This window comes from Pinus tabuliformis, chromosome 7 (assembly GCF_031772625.1).
Source record: "Pinus tabuliformis cultivar Carrire ecotype Pingquan chromosome 7, CPIR1, whole genome shotgun sequence".
Lineage (NCBI taxonomy): Eukaryota > Viridiplantae > Streptophyta > Pinopsida > Pinales > Pinaceae > Pinus > Pinus tabuliformis.
Window position 1 is genome coordinate 2,074,544,677 of NC_142293.1, and position 20,186 is coordinate 2,074,564,862.

Here is a 20,186-nt window from a genome sequence, read left to right on the forward strand (position 1 = left end):
ACTATTTTCAGCCGCACCCACCTGGAATTCATTCCGGGATGCCATCAAGGAGCAGTACTACCCTGTCGGAAGCTATGAGGATGAATACATAAAGTGGACCACGGTGCGGCAGGGAAGGGACCAAGACGTGTCGGAGTTCACCAATCTTTTCCATACCCTTCGCACAAAGTTGGGTATCAAGGATTCGGAGCAACATTTGATACTCAAATACCGTGGCTGCCTGCACAAGTACATCCAAGAAGAAATACAATTCCTAAACATCCCCTCGCTCGGCGCAGCATACCGATATGCCGTCAAGGTCGAGCAGAAGTTTAAACAAAAGAAGCGAGACTTTGGATCTGCGAATCCAAAGCAGGGGAAAGGTGCCCCTAAACCACATAACAAAGGACAAAGCCAAGGGGGGACAACCCAAGACAACCAGCCGAAGCTGCAAGCAAAGAATAGCGTCGCGAAGCCGAGAAAGGACACTGGAAAATGGTGTGAGTTCCATAAGAGCTCCACTCACAACACAAGTGAGTGTCGGGCCAAGCAGTCACTGGTGGCTGAGCTAAAGGTTTCAGAATCAGATGCATGTTCCGACTCTGAGTTAGAACCCGATAAGGGGTATGAAAAAGGGAAGCAGATCATTGATGCGGATCCCAGCGCCACTGTTGCTACCGCGAAGATCTAGAAAAATGAACCCGAAGATCCAGAGGAGGAGGAGCGTCTCTTCCACTCCCAGATGTGGGTAAAGGGCTCCCCGATACAGTTCATTGTTGATAGAGGGAGTCAAAAGAACCTCATTTCGGTAGAGGTCGTGAAGCGGTTGGGCTTACCGACCACAGCACATCCACAACCATACACCATCGGGTGGCTCCACCAAGGACGAGATCTTCGCGTGAGCTGGCAGTGTCGCCTTCCATACAACATCAAGCCCTTCACGGATGAGGTATTGTGTGACATTGCTCCCCTTGAATTTTGTGATGTATTACTAGGACAACCATACTTGTGGAAGCGACATGCTATTTATGAATCAAGGCCCCGTGTTGTTATTATTACATTGGGAAATAAGTTGTTCAGGATACCAGAGGTAGCACCACCTGCCGCCATCTCTTTGATTACTGCAAAACAATGCAGTAAGATCATTTCCAAAACCAGGAAATTTGTTTTCCTGATGATACTCCCTCAAGGAAAGAAGAAGACAGTGGCCGCGGCCTCCAAACGAGGTCCCTCTGCACGACAACTACAGATGGACAAGGTTGTGGAGGAGTACGAGGACATCTTCACCTCCCTGGCAGGGGTTCCTCTGCACTTTCAAGTCAAGCACTCCATCGATCTGACCCCAGGTGCGCCACTACCCAATGGACCAATTTATCGGCGCTCCGTTCTGGAGAACGATGAAATCAAGAGGCAGATTCAGGAGCTCCTGCAGAAAGGTCACATCTGTCCGATTTCATCGCCCTGTGGGAGCCCGATCGTGTTGGTAATGAAGAAGGATGGGACGTGGAGACTCTGTATTGACTATCGGGCGCTGAACAAGATTACTGTCCATAATAGGTACCCGATCCCGCGGATTGATGACCTCCTATACCAACTAAAGGGGGCGAAATATTTCAGCAAGATCGTTCTGAAGTCAGGATATCACCAGGTACCAATCGAACCCTCCGATGTGTGGAAGACTGCCTTCAAATCCAAGGAGGGCCTCTTCGAATGGTTGGTCATTCCTTTCGGATTGACGAATGCTCCTGCAACCTTTATGAGGCTAATGGATGACATCTTGCGGCTATTCGCCAACTCCTTTGTAGTAGTATACTTGGATGACATTCTGATCTTCAACCAAAGTTGGGAAGAGCACCTCCACCACATCCGACAGGTTCTCCAAACACTGCGGCAACACAAGCTATGTGCCAAGGCATGTAGCCATCACATCTCTTCTCAGAGATAAGCTACCATCGCCCTAGCTGGTTTATTTCCATTTCTGGTTGTAAACATATTTCAGTATTTTCCATTAATGAAATGAAGTATTATTTCCGCTGCATCTTTGTGTATATGGTTATCTCTGTATTTTGTTGCGTTCGTGTTTAAATCCGGATCACATTTTTCAATTTTGCAATCTTGATATTCTCATTCTCATGCTGAAAGGTTATGAACAAAATTACAGATTTACATAACTCTTGAATTTGACGATTCGAATCCTTAACTTCTTTACCATGTTTTGTTTTAAATAAATTTTAAAGAGTAAACAATCCGTATGTTGGTTGGAAATAATAATTTCAACCACCGCAATAAATACCCTTACAACAACCATATTTTTTGGAAGTATTTTTGAAGGTTTCCTCTCTGTCTGTTTGAAGATGGAAGGGTTGAAGGGAACCATTCTGAAATGCAACAAGGAATTTAAAGCATTTAATGTATTTTGGTAGATATGGGCAAGCATTAATTTAATGATTATTGCCCACACTCCACAAACACATGCGGGATCACACTCAACAACAAGATCATATTAATTATTTTTCTCTGTCATGTATTAAATGTAAAATTGAATGTTGAGTTAAATATGAATGTAAAAGTCATTTTGTAGTGGTTAGAAAGCGAGAGTCTTTGAGGAGAAAATGACAGAGAAAATTTTGGTGGGCCCTAGCTGCGCGAAATCAAGCTTGGCGGTGAGCGAAATCCAGTTGCGCCAAAGTCACACCCCTCTGACTCTTCACGTAAATTATTTTTACTCTGACTTTGTGTGTAAACATATTTTTAACATGGTATCAGAGCGAGTTAAACTCTGTTAGTGTAAAAACAAGTGTTTTTACTAACAACAAGAATTGTTTTGAGGGCAGATTGTTTTTAGCATATTTACGAGTAGGTAGAATTTTTTTTTTCACTCAGAAATGGAAACATCAATCACAAACTTGACTAATCCTCAAATACCTCAGTTTAATTGTTGGAAATAATAATCCCAACCACCACAATAAACAACCTTACAACAGCCATACCTGTAAGACCTATTTTTGCAGGTTGTGACTCTGCTTGAAGATAGAAGTACTGAAGCCAGACGCAAACCATTCAGAAACTCAACAAAGGAATTTAAAGTAGTTAATGTACTTTGGTAAATAGATATTGGTAAGCATTCAATCAGCGACCATTGCCCACACTCCAGAAACACATGTGCGTTTCTGATCACACTCAACAACAACATCATATTAATTTCGCTCTGTCATGAATTAAATGTAAAATTGTATGTTGAGCTATATATGAATGTAAAAGTCATTTTGTAATAGGTTAGAGAGAGTAAGAGGACAAAAGAAAAAGAGCGCAAGTCTCTGTGGAGAAAATGGTGGAGCAAATTTTGGTGCGTGAAATCCAAGTCTGGGAAATTGCTTTGCGATGCACGAAGGTAGCTTCTTGAAATCAACTTTGCAATGTGCAAACCTAGTTTCGCGAAAGTAGCTTCGTGAAAGTCATAAATCTCTGCCCCTTCGCTCCCCACAAATTAAATTTCCCAAATATTTTTAACATGGTATCAAGCAGGTTAAATATTGTTAGTGTAAAAACAAGTGTTTTTACTAACAGTGAAAATTGTTTGGAGCGCAGATTGTTTTTTAGCATATTTACCAACATGTAGAAAGTTTTTTTTACGCTAACAAATGGCAACATCAAGCACAAGCTTGACTAATCCTCAAATACCTCAGTTTAATGGCAAAAATTATGATTATTGGGCTATTACAATGAAGGCCCTATTTTCTTCTCAAGACATTTGGATTTGGTGGAGAATGGTTTTCAAGAACCAGTAGATGCAACAGCATACAATGCTTTATCTCAACAAGAAAGAGATGTGTTAAAGGACAATAGGAAGAAGGATTCAAAAGCCATGTTTTATGTCTTTCAAGAAATTCATGAAAGTATTTTCCCAAGGGTTGCAGCACCAACGAAGTCCAAGAAAGCATGGGACACACTCCAAACAACCTACCAAGGCATGGCAAAAGTCAAGACAACGAAGCTGCAAAAGTTGAGGAGAGATTTTGAAACACTTTGTATGAAAGAGTCTGAGAATATAGATTCTTTTCTTACATGTGTAAGTGAGTTGGTTACTCAAATCAAGTCTCATGGTGAGAAACTAGAGGAAAGAAGAATAGTTGAGAAAGTTTTGAGAAGTTTGCTAGCGAGGTTTGAGGCCATTGTTGTGGCAGTAGAAGAGACAAAGGATCTCTCGCAGTTCTCAATGAATGAGATTAATGCATCAATGATTTCTCATGAACATAGACTGAATAGAGCAGAAAGCTCCTCATTAGAGCATGCCTTCAAGACACAAGTATCATTTGGTCAAGGTCGAGGCAGAGGAAGATCATATGCTATAGGAAGAGGAAGAAGCCCATACATAGGTGGAAGAAGCAGCCCTTCAAGCTTAAGTGGAAGACACAACAATCAAAATCCAAGTCAAGGCCGAAGCAAAATCAAGCACAAGGTCAGAGGTATGATAAATCTCAAGTTCGATGTCATTACTGTAAGAAGTATGGTCATTATGCAAATGAATGTAGAAAGAAGCAATATGAAATTAGTAACAAACCAAGTGTAAATTTCACAAGAGAAAATCAAAACCATGATAGTATGTTTTTTTCTTGTAATGTAACACAAGAAAAACAGAGTGATATATGGTATCTAGATTCAGGGTGTAGCAAACACATGTCAGGAAACATAGAAATGTTTTATGATCTATATGAAAGTGTGAAATCTGAAGTGACATTAGGGATTGATAGCAAAGTCTCTGTCATGGGAAAAGGAAGATTTAATGTCCTAACAAAGAAGGGGGAAAAGAAACACATCTCTGATGATTACTTTGTCCCCAGTTTGAAACATAATCTCATGAGTGTTGGACAGCTCATGAAGAAAGGCTACAATGTCTTCTTAAAAAATGATGTGTGCACAATTTTGGATAGGCCTCCAAGCTGATAGTTGATTGCAAAGGTTCATATGACAGACAATAGAATGTTTCCCCTAAAAATAATATAAGATTTGCAAAAAGAAGGTGCACAAGCACAACTATCTACGAACTCACAAGAAGATGGAAGAAAAGAGGCAGCTGTCACACAAGTAAACCTTCAAGAAGAGGTAAAAGATGAAACTAGTTATTCCACTTGAGATTTGGACATCTAAACTTTGGAGGTTTTAATTTGTCGCATAAGAAAGGCATGGTGAAGGGTCTACCACTCATAGAAAAACTAGATAGCATATGTGAAGGATGTATCTTGGGCAAGCAACATAGAGAGTCATTTCCAGCAGAAAAGTTGGTGAGGGCAAAGGCACCTTTGGAGATTGTCCACTCAGACTTATGTGGACCAATGCAGACACCATCAATTGGTGGCAATCACTATGTATTGAACTTCATAGATGACTACAGAAGGAAGACATGAGTCTTTCTCCTAAAACATAAAAGTGAAGTGTTTGAGCGCTTTTTCCATACAAGGCTCTAGTTGAAAAGCAAAGCAGACATTTCATCAAAGTCCTTAGGACAGCTAGATGTGGAGAATACATCTCAAATGACTTCCTTCGATTTTGCAAGGAACATGGAATTCATAAGCAATTTACAACAAGATATACACCGCAGCAAAATGGTGTGGTAGAAAGGAAGAATAGGACCATTATGGAGATGGCTAGGAGTATGTTGAAGGCAAAGCATTTGCCAAATGACTATTGGGCTGAAGTTGTCGCTTATGCAGCATATATCTTGAATAGATATCCAACCAAAAGTGTCAAGAACATTGTTCCTGAAGAGGCATGGAGTGGAAGAAAACAAAATGTCACTCACATGAGAGTTTTTGGATGTGTGGCTTATGCACATGTTCCGGATGAGTTAAGAAAGAAGTTGGACAACAAGTGGGAGAAATGCATATTTGTTGGACATATTGTTGAATCCAAAGCATACAAACTCTACAATGCATCAACCAAGAAGGTCATATTCATCAGAGATGTGCAGTTCATAGAAAAGGAAGCATGGGATGGAAGTTTAGAAAAGACAATCAATGTCAAAGCATGCCTACCACATGAGGACAAAGAGGAATTAACAACAACAAGTAATTCCTCAACAGTGACTCCCTCTATTCCTATTCAAGTGCAACAAAGCAGGGAATAAGCAATGCCATCAAAAAATAATAGGATAGTTTCGCGTAGCCAAGAAAGTGCTTCTCCAAGCACACCGCAAGACGCGACACCAAGTGACATATCAAACCCATCTTCAACAAGCACAAGAAGGCCAAAATTCAGAAATTTAAATGAAATTTATGAGCAAGATGAAGTTGATAGTAGCGCAGGTTTGAATTCCTTATTTGCATTATTTTGTCATGTAGATGACCCAATTCACTTTGAAGATGCAGTCAAGGAAGAAAAATGGGTTGCAGCAATGGAGGAAGAAATAGAAGTAATAGAAAGGAATGACACATGGGAGTTAGTGAGCCTTCCGAAAGGAAAACATGTTATTGGGGTAAAGTGGGTCTATAAGACCAAAAGCAACATTGAGGAAAAGATTGAAAGACACAAAGCAAGGCTAGTTGTCAAAGGATACAAGCAGCAGCATGGAAGATATTACGCGAAGATGTTCGCACCAATCGCACTGATGGAGACAGTGCATGTAGTTGTGGAGACTGCCACACAACATAAATGGATAGTGTATCAGATAGATGTAAAGTCGAAATTCTTGAATGGAGTGCTGAAAGAGGAAGTGTATGTCACGCAACTGCCTTGTTATGAGATTGAAGGCCAAGAAGACAAAGTATATTGGTTAAAGAAAACTCTTTATGGGTTGAAGCAAGCACCACACGCATGGTACAACAGAATAGATGCTTACTTGTTGAACAATGGTTTCAACAAATGTGACGGTGAGCCTACTGTCTACATCAAAGAGAGTGAAGGTAAGATTCTCATTGTTGTCTTTTATGTAGATGATTTGACTTTTACTCGCAGTGATGATTTTCTCATCACTAATTTCAAACAAGTCATGAAGAGTGAATTTGAAATGACTAACTTGGGATTGTTAAGATATTTTTTGGGCATAGAATTGAAGCAAACAGAAAATGGCATTTTTATCCCTCAAGCAAAGTATGTGGCAGAAATTTTGGAGAGGTTTAAAATGGAGAACAGTAAGTCTGCACCAACTCCAAATGTCATAGGGTTGAAGTTGATCAAAGAATATTGCAGCAGCAATGTCAATCTGACATTATACAAAAGCATGATAAGCAGCTTGATGTATTTGACCAAAACTAGGCTGGATATAATGTATGCAGTAAGTTTGGTGTCAAGGTTCATGGAGACACCCAAGGAGACACATTGGCAAGCAACGAAAAGGATTATGAGGTATGTCAATGGGACAAAACAGTATGGCATTTTGTACACAACAACAAGTGATTTCAGGTTGGTTGGTTACACTGACAGTGATTGGACAGGTAGTGTCAATGACAGAAATAGCATGTCAGGATATGTTTTTCATTTGGGTTCCGGAGCCATTTCATGGGCCTCCAAGAAGTAGCCAATAGTGTCACTGTCAATAGTAGAAGCTGAATATGTCGCAACAATAGTAGCAGCGTGTCAGGTAGTTTAGATGAGAAGGATGTTGAGGGATCTTCATCATGACGAAGAGGGAGCGACAACTATTTTCTATGACAACACATCAGCAATTGTCTTCCACAAAATGACCAAGCATATTGATGCTAAATTTCATTTTATTAGAGAGTTGGTTAACAATGATGAAATTGTGTTGCAGCACTGCAGGTCACAGGAACAATTTGCTGATATTTTCACAAAGCCATTGGCAGGTGAAAGTTTTTTTTATCTTAGAAACTATTTGAAAATTTTCAATGGCAGTAATTGTGATTAAGGGGGAGTTTTGGAAATAATAATCCCAAGCACCGTAATAAACAGCCTGACAACAACCATACCTGTCAGACGTATTTTTTCAGGTTGTGTCTCTGCTTGAAGATAGAAGGATTGAAGCCAGACGCGAACCATTTAGAAACTCAGCAAAGGAATTTAAAGCAGTTAATGTACTCTGGTAAACACATATGGGAAGAATTCATTCAGTGACCATTTCCCACACTCCAAAAACACCTGCGCATTTCTGATCACACTCAACAAAAACATCATATTAATTTTTCTTTGTCATGAATTAAATGTAAAATTGTATGTTGAGTTATATATGAATGTAAAAGTCATTTTGTAATAGGTTAGAGAGAGTAAGGGGACAAAAGAAAAAGAGTGCAATTCTCTCTGAAGAAAATGGTGGAGCAAATTTTGGTGCACGAAATCTAGGTGCGCGAAATCCAAGTCTGGGAAATTGCTTCGCGGTGCGCGAAGGTAGCTGCACGAAATCAGCTTCGCGGTGCATGAATCTATTTTCACGAAAGTAGCTTCATGAAAGTCATTCTGCTCCGCGAAAATTAAATTTCCCAAATATTTTTAACAATAATGGCAAAAATTATGATTATTGGGCTATTACAATGAAGGCCATGTTTTCTTCTCAAGACATTTGGGATTTGGTGGAGATTGGTTTTCAAGAACTAGCAGATGCAGTAGCATACAAATGCCTTATCTCAACAAGAAAAATATTTGTTAAGGGACAACATGAAGGATTCAAAAGCCTTGTTTTATATTTTCCAAGCAATTCATGAAAGTATTTTCCCAAGGGTTGTAGGAGCAATGAAGTCCAAGAAAACATGGGACACCATCCAAACAACCTACCAAGGCATGACAAAAGTCAAGACAACAAAGCTACAAATGTTGAAAAGAGATTTTGAAACACTTTGTATGAAAGAGTCTGAGAATATAAACTTGTTTTTTACACATGTAAGTGGGTTGGTTACTCAAATCAGGTCTCATGGTGAGATACTTGAGGAAAGAAGAATAGTTGGAAATGTTTTGAGAAGTTTGCGAGCAAGGTTTGATGCCATTGTTGTGGCCATAGAAGAGAGAAAGGATCTCTCACAGTTCTAGATGAAAGTGTGAAATTTGAAGTGACATTAGGGACTGATAGCAAAGTCTTTGTCATGGGTAAAGGAAGAGTTAATATCCTAACAAAGAAGGAGGAGAAGAAGTACATCTCAAATGTTTACTTTGTCCCTAGTCTGCAGCATAACCTCATAAGCATTGGACAACTCATGAAAAAGGGCTACAATGTCTTCTTCAAAAATGATGTGTGCACAATTTTGGATAGGCCTCCAAGCAGACAACTGATTTCAAAGGTTCATATGACAAACAATAGAATGTTTCCCCTAAAATTAAAATTAGATTTGCAGAAAGAAGGTGCATAAGCACAACTCTCAATGAAATCAAAGGAGAATGGAAGAAAAGAGGCAGTTGTCACACAAGTAAACCTTCAAACAGAGGTAAAAGATGAAAACTGGTTATGGCATTCAAGATTTGGTCATCTCAACTTTGGAGGTTGAGTTTTCTACATAGGAAAGGCATGGTGAAGGGTTCCCTACTCATAGAAAAACCAGGCAGCCTATGTGAAGGATGTATCTTTGGAAAGAAACATAGAGAGACATTTTCAGCAGGAAATTCAGTAAAGGCAAAGGGACCTTTGGAGATTGTCCACTTAGATTTATGTGGACCAATGCAAACACCATCAATTGGTGGCAGCCACTATTTATTAACATTCATAGATGACTACACAAGGAAGACATGGGTCTATCTCCTAAAAAAGAAAAGTGAAGTGTTTGAGCGCTTTCACCAATACAAGGCTCTTGTTGAGAAGCAAAGCAGAAACTACATCAAATTCCTTAGGACTGACAGAGGTGGAGAATACATCTCAAATGGTTTCCTTTGTTTTTGTAGGGAACATGGAATTCACAAGCAATTTACAACAAGTTATACACCTCAACAAAATGGTGTAGCAGAAAGGAAGAATAGGACCATTATGGAGATGGAAAGGAGTATGTTGAAGGCAAAGCATTTACCAAATGTCTATTGGGCTAAAGTTGTCACTTGTGCAACATATATCTTGAATAGATGTCCAACTGAAAGCATCCAGAACATAGTTCCTGAAGAGGCATGGAGTGGAAGAAACCATAGTGTCACTCACATGAGAATTTGTGGATGTGTGGTGTATGCATATGTTCTAGATGAGTTGAGGAAGAAGTTGGACAGCAAGGGGGAGAAATGTATATTTGTTGGATAAAGTGATGAATCTAAGGCTTGCAAACTCTACAATCCATTAGCCAAGAAGGTGATAATCAGTAGAGCTGTGTAGTTCATAGAAAAGACAGTCAAGGTCAAAGCATGCATACCACATGAGGACAAAGAGGAATTAATAGCAACAAGTAATTCTTCAACAGTGACTCCCTCCACTCCTATTCAGATGCAACAAAGCAGGCAATAAACAACATCATCAACAAATAATATGACAGTTTCGTGTAGCCAAGCAAGTGATTCTCCTAGCACACTGCAAAGCACAACACCAACTGACATGTCAAGCCCATCTTCAACAAGAACAAGAAGACCAAAATTCAGAAATTTAAATGAAATTTATGAGCAAGATGAAGTTGATAGTAATGTTGGCCTGAATTCCTTATTTTCCTTTGTTATGCTCTTAACTTGCAAAAGATACCCAAATACAGAATATGCGAAGAAAGATACCCAGAACATAGAACAGTGAGAGACAAAAAAAAATATTTTATTATTCAGAAAGCAACGTTCAATGGCCTCTTCGAGGGGGCAACCTCCAATAGAGCAGAGCTCGATACAAAGATAAGACATGATGCTCCTCGCAGGGAGTCTCTATCCTTTATATATGACTCATACATGCAATACCAAGGATTAATACCATGGGTTTTATTAATACCATCTATCTAATACTACGGCCCATTTGCAACTAACTGTGGTCCCGTCATTAATTGCGGGTTAACCACTTACAATTATTAATATGGGCTTTATTGACTCTTGACTATGACTCGATCCCATTACAGAAATAAGGGGGTTAGGGTGGGACCCTAACATGCCCTCCCCCTTAAGACTAGCCTTGTCCTCAAGGCTGAAGCTGCAGAAACTGCTGAAGAATAGTGGCTGGTTCCCAAGTTGCATCTTCCAGAGAGGTTTCTTTCCACTTGACGAGGACTTCCCTAATCATGCGGCCCCACAAGTGCCTGTCTCGTGTGTTTAGGACCTGTTCAGGTTGGAGCCAGATGGACCCTTCTTCGTCCAATTCAGGTAGACTGGTTTGAATTTTGCAATTGTTCCCAATTACTTTCTTGAGGCATGAGACATGGAAAACTGGATGGATTTTTGCAGTAGGTGGCAAAGCCAACTTGTAAGCCACTTCTCCAATGCGCTGAAGTACTTGATATGGTCCGTATAATTTTGGAGATAGTTTCTGACAACCCTTGTCTTTCAGTGATGTTTGCTTATATGGTTTGTTACACAGTAATTTGTCACCGTTGGTCACCGTCCCTGTTACCCCTGTTTCCATACATTGGAGGACACATTCCGGGACCTGTGAGCAGTGACATAGTCTAAAAACACTTGCATTATGTTCCCCTGAGTATGTACTTCATGTTCCCTGAAGACACCTTCTGCAAATTATCCCTGAAAAGTGCTCCTTTTCCATTGGCGCGGGTCCACAGTGTCTTATCCGCGCCAATCACTGAGATCCTCCAAAGAGGGTGCGACCATTGGCGCTCTGTCTTAGAACAACACTCGCGCCAACCAAGTTTGGTAATGATTTTTGGCAAACGCGCACTCATATGTTTTTTCCCTTCGGATCACGAAGTCTTTTGAGGATAAAATCCATCTGATAGAGGTCGAGAGTCATCATCTATCCTTGACATCTATCCACAGTGGCTTTTCGGAGATAATGTTAATCCACAATGAGTGTCCTGGTACATTGTATCTTCCTCCCTTCTTCATCTATAAAAGTCTGTCCTCATGCATTGGACAAGCTAGTTTTTGAGTATTGCTAGTTGTGATTATGCTTGTTCTGAGTGATAGTAAGAGTCTTCAAGCATAGGGAGGTTATGCTGCCGGAATCCTGAGAGAGAGAAGGTCTATTGCAAGACATATATAGCTGCTCGCCCAGCCAGAGGATAGGTTCAACGTCAGAACCTTGGTTGTATCTTTCTCTGCTTATTATTTCATTAATAAACGACTACTGTTATGGTTCCAAACTCATTGTTCATCATGATAATGTTTGGTTTATTTCCTTTCTGACTGAAATATAGTTTTATGTTAGTAGATTTTACGCTTGTTCTCGTTTCGTTCTTTGCATGTGCAGGTATCCATACGCAGGGATCGCAAGGATTGTGACCTGCCGGAGCAAGGGAACGGGATTGTCAACTCGTCTTCGACATTAGCGTTGGACTCCAGGTTGGTTTTCGTCATCCGCTTTTAATATACAACTAGGAACTTGCGTAGTAGCGTGTTTTGATTGTTGCTAGTCCCATTTTGGGCTAGCGGGATCGCCTCTGTCCGCAGAGGGGATTTACCTCTCCAACATGGTTGCAGCCTCAAAAAGATCTGATCCCCTTCTTGAAATTGGCGCTCTGAGCGATGCTGGTCTACCTGTTGCTTCATGCGGTTTTGAGCTTGATGAAGATTCTCTCTAAGATGGGTGAGCATGGTTGCGCAATGTTGTAGGAGTTGATCCACTGCTTGTACTTTTGAGCACCCCTTGAGATAAGAAGTAGGGGAAGGAGGGAGTTGACCATATACTGCTTCATAGGGAGTCATTTTGGCGGTGGCATGATAGTTGGTGTTATACCACCATTCAGCCAGAGGTAACCACTGTACCCAAAGATGTTTCTTTTCTGAAGTGAAACACCTAAGGTAGGTTTCCAGACATTTTTTGATGGCTTCAGTTTGACCATCCGTTTGCGGGTGATAGGAAGTACTGAGTTTTAGTTGAGTGCCTTGTATCCTGAAGAGTTCCTGCCAAAAATTACTGGTGAAGATCGGGTCGCGATCGGATACAATAGAAGTGGGCATGCCATGCAATTTGAAGATCTGATCCATGAAAGATTTAGCGACCAAAGTTGGTGTAAACGGGTGGGGTAGGGCGTAGAAATGAGCATACTTCGAAAGTCGATCCACAACCACCATGATGACTGACTTGTTTCTTGACTTTGGAAGACCTGTAATGAAATCCATATAAACCTCCATCCAAATTGATGCCGGGATGGGCCACGGTTGTAATGTGTCTGTTGTGTTGACGGTCTCCCCTTTGTGGCGTTGACAGACATCGCATTCTGCTACGCAAGTAAGGATGTCCTTTTTCATTCCTCTCCAAAAAAATGATCTTCTGGTGCGAGCATACATCTTCTGAAAGCCTGAGTGTCCTGCAATGGGGGATGAGTGCAATTCTGCTAAAATGCAACATTTGAGGGTGGATGTTGGTGATATTACGATCCTGTTCCTGTAGCGAAGAATATCATCCTGCCACGAGTAGCCCTTGGTGAAATTTGGATCTACCTGCAATTGAGAAATGAGTTGGGAGAGCCCGGGATGTGAAAACCATTCCCTGCAAGCCTCTTCAATCCATTTTGGAATGGGGAGGGAAATTGCTAGCAGAGTTTAAATTGGCCAGATAAGGCATCTGCTACACTATTGTCTTTCCCTTTCTTGTAAATGATCTCATAATCATATCCCAGCATTTTGGCGAGCCATTTATTTTGTTGTGGGGAGGATAGGCGTTGCTCCAAAAAATATTTAAGACTGTGATGATCTGTGCGGATTTGGAAACGTCGCCCCAATAAGTAAGGTCGCCAGGTCTCTACTGCATGTAAGATGGCCATCATTTCCTTCTCATAGGTAGATTGGCTCAGATTCTTCCCACTTAGTTGTTGGCTTGTGAAGGCCAAAGGTCGCCCTTCCTGCATTAAGACCGCCCCAATACCTGTACCCGAAGCATCACATTCAATGACAAAAGATTTGGTGAAGTCAGGTAGTGCTAAGACTGGAGTGGAACACATGGCATTTTTTAGATCTATAAATGCCTGTTGCGCTGCCTCATTCCAGAAGAATGAATTTTTCTGTAGGCGTTGAGTGACGGGCTTCGCTATGCGACCATAGTTTCGGACAAATTTACGATAATAGCCTGTGAGACCCAAAAATCCTCTCAAGCTCTTCAAGGTCTTAGGTTGAGGCCAATCCTGCATTGCCTGGATCTTTTTGGGGTCCACCTTGACACCTTCACGCCCCACAATGTGGCCCAAATACTCAACTTCTTCCATGCCAAACGAATGCTTGGACATCTTGACAAATAATTTATGCTTGCGGAGCAGTTGCAAGAGTAGATCTACATGCTAAAGATGTGTGGCCCAAGTGCAACTATAGATGAGGATGTCATCGAAGAAGACAAGGACAAATTTCCTGAGATATGGTTTGAGAATGTGGTTCATAAGGCTTTGAAAAGTAGAGGGGGCATTACAAAGACCAAATGGCATAACCAGGAACTCATCATGGCCTTCATGAGTTCTGAAAGCAGTCTTTGGAATGTCAACTTCCTTCATGCGAATTTGGTGGTAGCCTGAGCGAAGATCCAACTTAGTGAAGAATTGAGCCCCATTGAGTTCATCCAGCAAATCGTCAACCACCGGGATGGGAAATTTATCTTTGATTGTCAACTTATTGAGGGCCCTGAAGTCTAGACACATCCGCCAGTCCCCATCTTTCTTGAGCACCATGACCACCGGTGATGAATAAGGACTAATGCTGGGACGAATGAAACCTGCTTCCAAAAGTTCCTTGATTATTTTTTCTATTTCATTCTTTTGGGTGAACGGATATCTGTATGGGCGCACATTTGGGGGTTGGGCCCCTGGAACCAAGGTGATGCTATGATCATGTTCCCCTCTCGAGGGTGGAAGCTCATGAGGCTTGTCAAAGGTCGACAGATGGTTATTTAAAATCTATTGCATCTTATGATGAATTGGGAGAGACTTGGTTTCGACTGCCTGGATGGCATTAATTTGAGCTATAACTCCATGATGACCCTTTTTTAGCAATTTTTCCATCCTATGCGAGTCGATGATAGAGGGAGCTCCCGCCTGGAGTCCACGGAGGGTATGTGTGTAGTTGTTCTGCTTAAAACTCATATATAACTCCTGGAAATCCATTGTGATTGGCCCAAGAGTGCGGAGCCATTCAACGCCGAGGACAATGTTGCAACCTCCCATGTGTATGGAAAACATGTGGGTTTTCAACTGATAATCCCCCATTTGAAGTTTGACATTTTCACAGCGGCCTTCACATTTCATTGTGCCCCCATCCGCAATTTGGACTTGGAAGTTAGAAACTGCTCGTACAAAACAATGCACTACTTTTGCGACTTTTTGATGGATGAAATTATGTGTACTTCCACTATCAATCAGGACTACTATGGGCGATGTTTAATAAAACCTCCGATTTTGAGAGTATGAGGTGAAGAAATCCCTGCCAAAGCATGCAGCGAAATAACTAGTTCATCAGAGACATTGTCCTTTTGGTTGTCCTCTTCTAGCGCCTCATGTTCCTCAAGTGGTGGATCTTCCTCTGTTGAGCTGTAGTCAGTGGCATCAACTTGAAAAAATTTGGGCTCCTTGCATTTATGACCTGGGGAGTATTTTTCATCACAGTAGTAACATAATCCTTGCTTTCTTCTTTTGGCCATTTCTGCCGGTGACACCTTTTGGACCTTAAGTGTTTGAGTCGTGTTGTGAGCCTGTGGGGGGTGACCTTTAGCGGAGAAAGTTGGGCGAATGTACTGGGCTGCTAATGCACGTTCCACATTACGGGCTACCTTGCAAGCCTCCGTCCATGTGGGAGGGTGATGCAGTAGGACTTGGGCTTTAATGGCTTCTTTAAGACCGCTGATAAAACATTCCATGTAGAACACATCGGAGAGACCCCAAGTGCGGAAGGCTAAGGCTTCAAAAGCTGTAATATATTCATCCAATGTGCCAGTCTTTCGAAGCTTAGTAAGACGACCCAAAAAAGAAGATTCCTGGTTAAAGCGGTCTGAGAGAGCTTTTTTGAATTTGTTCCAAGCCAGAAAAGGTCCATTGCTATGTTGATGCCATTCCCACCATTGCCACCTTTGATTGTCCAAGTACATGCTCCCCACCATAAGCTGAGTCGCATCATCCAAGATGTTATTCAGATTGAAAGACTGCTCCATTTGTGCTATCCATGCTGCTGGGTGAGAACCGTCAAATTTATGCATATCCAGCTTGGGAGGTCGCTGACAGGATTGTTGGATACCAGGTGGTGGTTGGGTGCGCCAGACGTGAGGAGAGTGGCTAGACTCACCCTCACTGTGTCCATTGCCATTATACTCCTCCTCGTGGGCTGCCTCCTTGCCCTTCGGGATTATGCTCGTGATCAGGCTATTTAGTTGTTCAAATTGAATGTGGAGGGATTGCAAGGATTCGTCAAGTTTGTCCATCCTTTCATTGGCCATAGCTTGAGCTCTAGTTTCTACCATGCACCGACTTGATGTTTTTTTAAAATTGGGACCACCTAAAAAAAAAAATTTCACTAAGAATTGAATGGTACCACCGTGCTCAGCTCGTCGTCCTGATTCTGATGGGCTAGATCACAAATAAGAACGAAGTTTTACTCCTTCCTTATGAATACTGCAGTCGCCAAATCCTCAAAATGTCAATGCGGCCTAAAGTCCTGCGAAAATTATACCCCGGTATAGGAACCCCACACAACTACTCAGATCTGGTGGATCTGAGAGATCTAAATGGTGGATCGGATATCTCTGGGCGGTGGAACAAAATGCTGCTACGGATTTGATGGATCCAATAGATCTGAATGGCTAGTCTGCTAACTCTGAACTGCGAGACTGATGTTCGCTACTGCTGCACCTCTTTGTGCACTGATCTAGCAGATATGATGCGTGATCCCCAGATAGAAAAGGGAACTATGGTCTCGAGGAGTGTCAGGTGCTACAGATCGCAATATACATAAGGGTCTGACAGTAGTACTCAGCCCAATGTTTCAGGGCTCTAACTAAGGAGGATCAACCGTACCCTTAGCCGTACAACCCGACTACCCTATCGTACAGGCGAGTGATCTCTCTGAGTGTTGTTCTCAGTGTACTGTAGCAGCAAGACGACCGAAGGTTTATCTATGGCGAGGTTGCAGAGGAGCTAAGGGGCTTCCGATATACCTAGAAGGTACTTGGAAGACAGTCCATACGCGGTTCTGTCTAATGCACTACTACTCAAAGCGGTACCCACAAGGGTTACAAGAGAGTCCGACAAGCGTGACCACCTCTTGTATTTCTTGCGTGCATGCCTCCCCAAATCCGCAGGTTTATGCGCTCAACGATAGATCCTATGGTTTAAAGATGCCGGAACACGTCTCTAGCCAAAAAACAAATTGCTACGAAATGGAGATCCCACCGGCTGTGGAAAGCACTCTGATACCACTTGTTATGCTCTTAACCTGCAAAAGATACCCAAATATAGAATATGCGAAGAAAGATACCCAGAACATAGAACAGTGAGAGACAACAACAAATATTTTATTATTCAGAAAGCAATGTTCACTGGCCTCTTCGAGGGGGCAACCTCCAATAGAGTAGAGCTCGATACAAAAATAATACACGATGCTCCTCGCAGGGAGTCTCTATCCTTTATATATGACTCATACATGCAATACCAAGGATCAATACCATGGGTTTTATTAATACCATCTATCTAACACTACGGCCCATTTGCAACTAACTGTGGTCCCATCATTAATTGCAGGTTAACCACTTACAATTATTAATATGGGCTTTATTGACACTTGACTATGACTCGATCCCATTACAGAAATAAGGGGGTTAGGGGATAAAGTGATGAATCTAAGGCTTACAAACTCTACAATCCATTAGCCAAGAAGGTGATAATCAGTAGATCTGGGCAGTTCATAGAAGATGAAGCATGGGATGGAAGTCTAGAAAAGACAATCAAGGTCAAAGCATGCATACCACATGAGGACAAAGAGGAATTAATAGCAACAAGTAATTCTTCAACAATGACTCCCTCTACTCCTATTCAGGTGCAACAAAGCAGGCAATAAACAACATCATCAACAAATAATAGGACAGTTTCGCGTAGCCAAGCAAGTGCTTCTCCCAGCACACTGCAAAGCACAACACCAACTGACATGTCAAGCCCATCTTCAACAAGAACAAGAAGACCAAGATTCAGAAATTTAAATGAAATTTATGAGCAAGATGAAGTTGATAGTAGCGTTGGCCTGAATTCCTTATTTGCCTTGTTTTGTCATGTAGATGACCCAATCCATTTTGAAGATGTAGTCAAAGAAGAAAAGTGGGTTATTACAATGGACGAAGAAATAGAAGCAATGGAAAGGAGTGACACATGGGAGTTAGTGAGCCTTCCGAAAGGAAAACATGTCATTGGAGTAAAGTAGGTCTATAAGACCAAAAGAAACATTGAAGGAAAGATTGAAAGGCACAAAGCAAGGCTAGTTGTCAAATGATACAAGTAGAAACATGGAAGAGATTACGTGGAGACGTTCACACTAGTCGCATGGATGGATACAGTGCGCACAGTTGTTAGTGCCTAAATCTACCTCAGGCTAAGAAAGGTAGGATCTAGGGTAACATCAAACCATGCTTAACCTGGTAGCTAGCCCTACCAGGTCGGGAGAGGGCTCTCTCCTTGTCAATCTCAGCAAAATATGATCAACGAGGCTTGAGATGACTGATGTGAAGATTGATTTTAGGCTAGGTATGTGTTCATAAGAGTTTGATTGAATTTCATGATGTTTTGTTGGCTCAAATGTGAAAGGCAGATTTGGGTCCGGGGAATGAGGCTTAGTTTTGCAGAGATACCTATGGGGCGAGGTAGGAAAATGGTTTGGTACTTAAAATTGAGTGAGATATAGAGATTAATAGTGAGGAGTTGAAGAGGGCATGAAAGTCTCAAGGATCCTCTTCAAACAGCTGAAAACATAAATAACTAAACAAAACCCTAGGTAGAGCACTGCAAATCAATGAATTCTACCTTTATCCTTGTTTCATTTAGTTAAGATGAACAGAGAGAGATAATGACATACATAAAACACATGTAAACTTGCAATTATAGAAGGAAACACAATACCAAATCGAGATTCCACAAGAATCCCATAAAGTGTTGCAAACCCTGGTCTATTCCTTTGCCAAACTGCTGAAATGAGTATACAATGAAACTCCAAGCTTTCCCAAAAGTCCAAACTTTGGTAATGACTGAAAAATCACAAGATATAGACAAAAAAAAACTCATCCTAGCCTCTAGGTGTTGAGCTCATGATTTTAGGAGCTGTTCCAACAAATTCTAACCTAAGAACTAAAAAGTAGGTAGTGGAACAAATTGCCTCTAAAAGCTAGGGAACTGATTCATTCAGTTGCAAACTACCTTTTCATGGATGAATCTACCTCCATGAGTGAAAATTTAGCATAATTACATCAAAATCCATCAAGTCACATTAAATTATATCATGAGTTTGACAATTAGAAGGAGAAAAGTCAAACTGTCAAGAAACTAGGCGAAAAACAGAGTTTTTTGGCCAAAATGAGCAAAATTCCTCCAATGTGCCGTGTTGATTTCCCTATGCATAGTGCATTTTTGCAGCTGCTTTTGGAGGCCTTCCTGGTGTCCAAATTTACTCCAAGTGTGCTTGTTGGAAAGGTATTCCTGTCTATGTTCCAGAACAAGTCAAATTTTTTACTTTGGCCTCCATTTTCCCCTCCAAAACTGAGTTCTCCCAACACTGCTTCGTATGTGTCCAAAAAGGGGCAGAAAGGTCATTTTTGAGGTGTTTTTGATCATTTTGGAAGCTCAAAACCTGTCAAAATTTCTTGGCCATTTGTGGGAATGCATATTTTTTCATGAAAAATAAAAAAATGCTGAGTTTTCCTCAAAAGGAGGTCCCCATCAAAAGCGCGTTTCAAGTGGTGCGGCGCATCAGGCAAAAAAACTTGTTTTTTAGGCCAAAAATTTCAAAATTGCAAAAAGTGTCCCAAATTTCTTGAAATTTGGGGTGAGTGTCCTTCATTAAGTGCTGTGTTGGACTAAGGAAGCCTTAGCCAAGATCTGGTGTCTATCTTTCTCTTTTCACTTCCTCGATGCTTTCTTCAACTTGGCCTTCAATTGCTTTGCACACCTTGTTTCTCGCCAAGTAGTGGTATGCCATTTTCCTCAACATATTTTTCTCGTTGTTGGCTTTCTCCAACATCTTTTCCAACTGCATGTTTG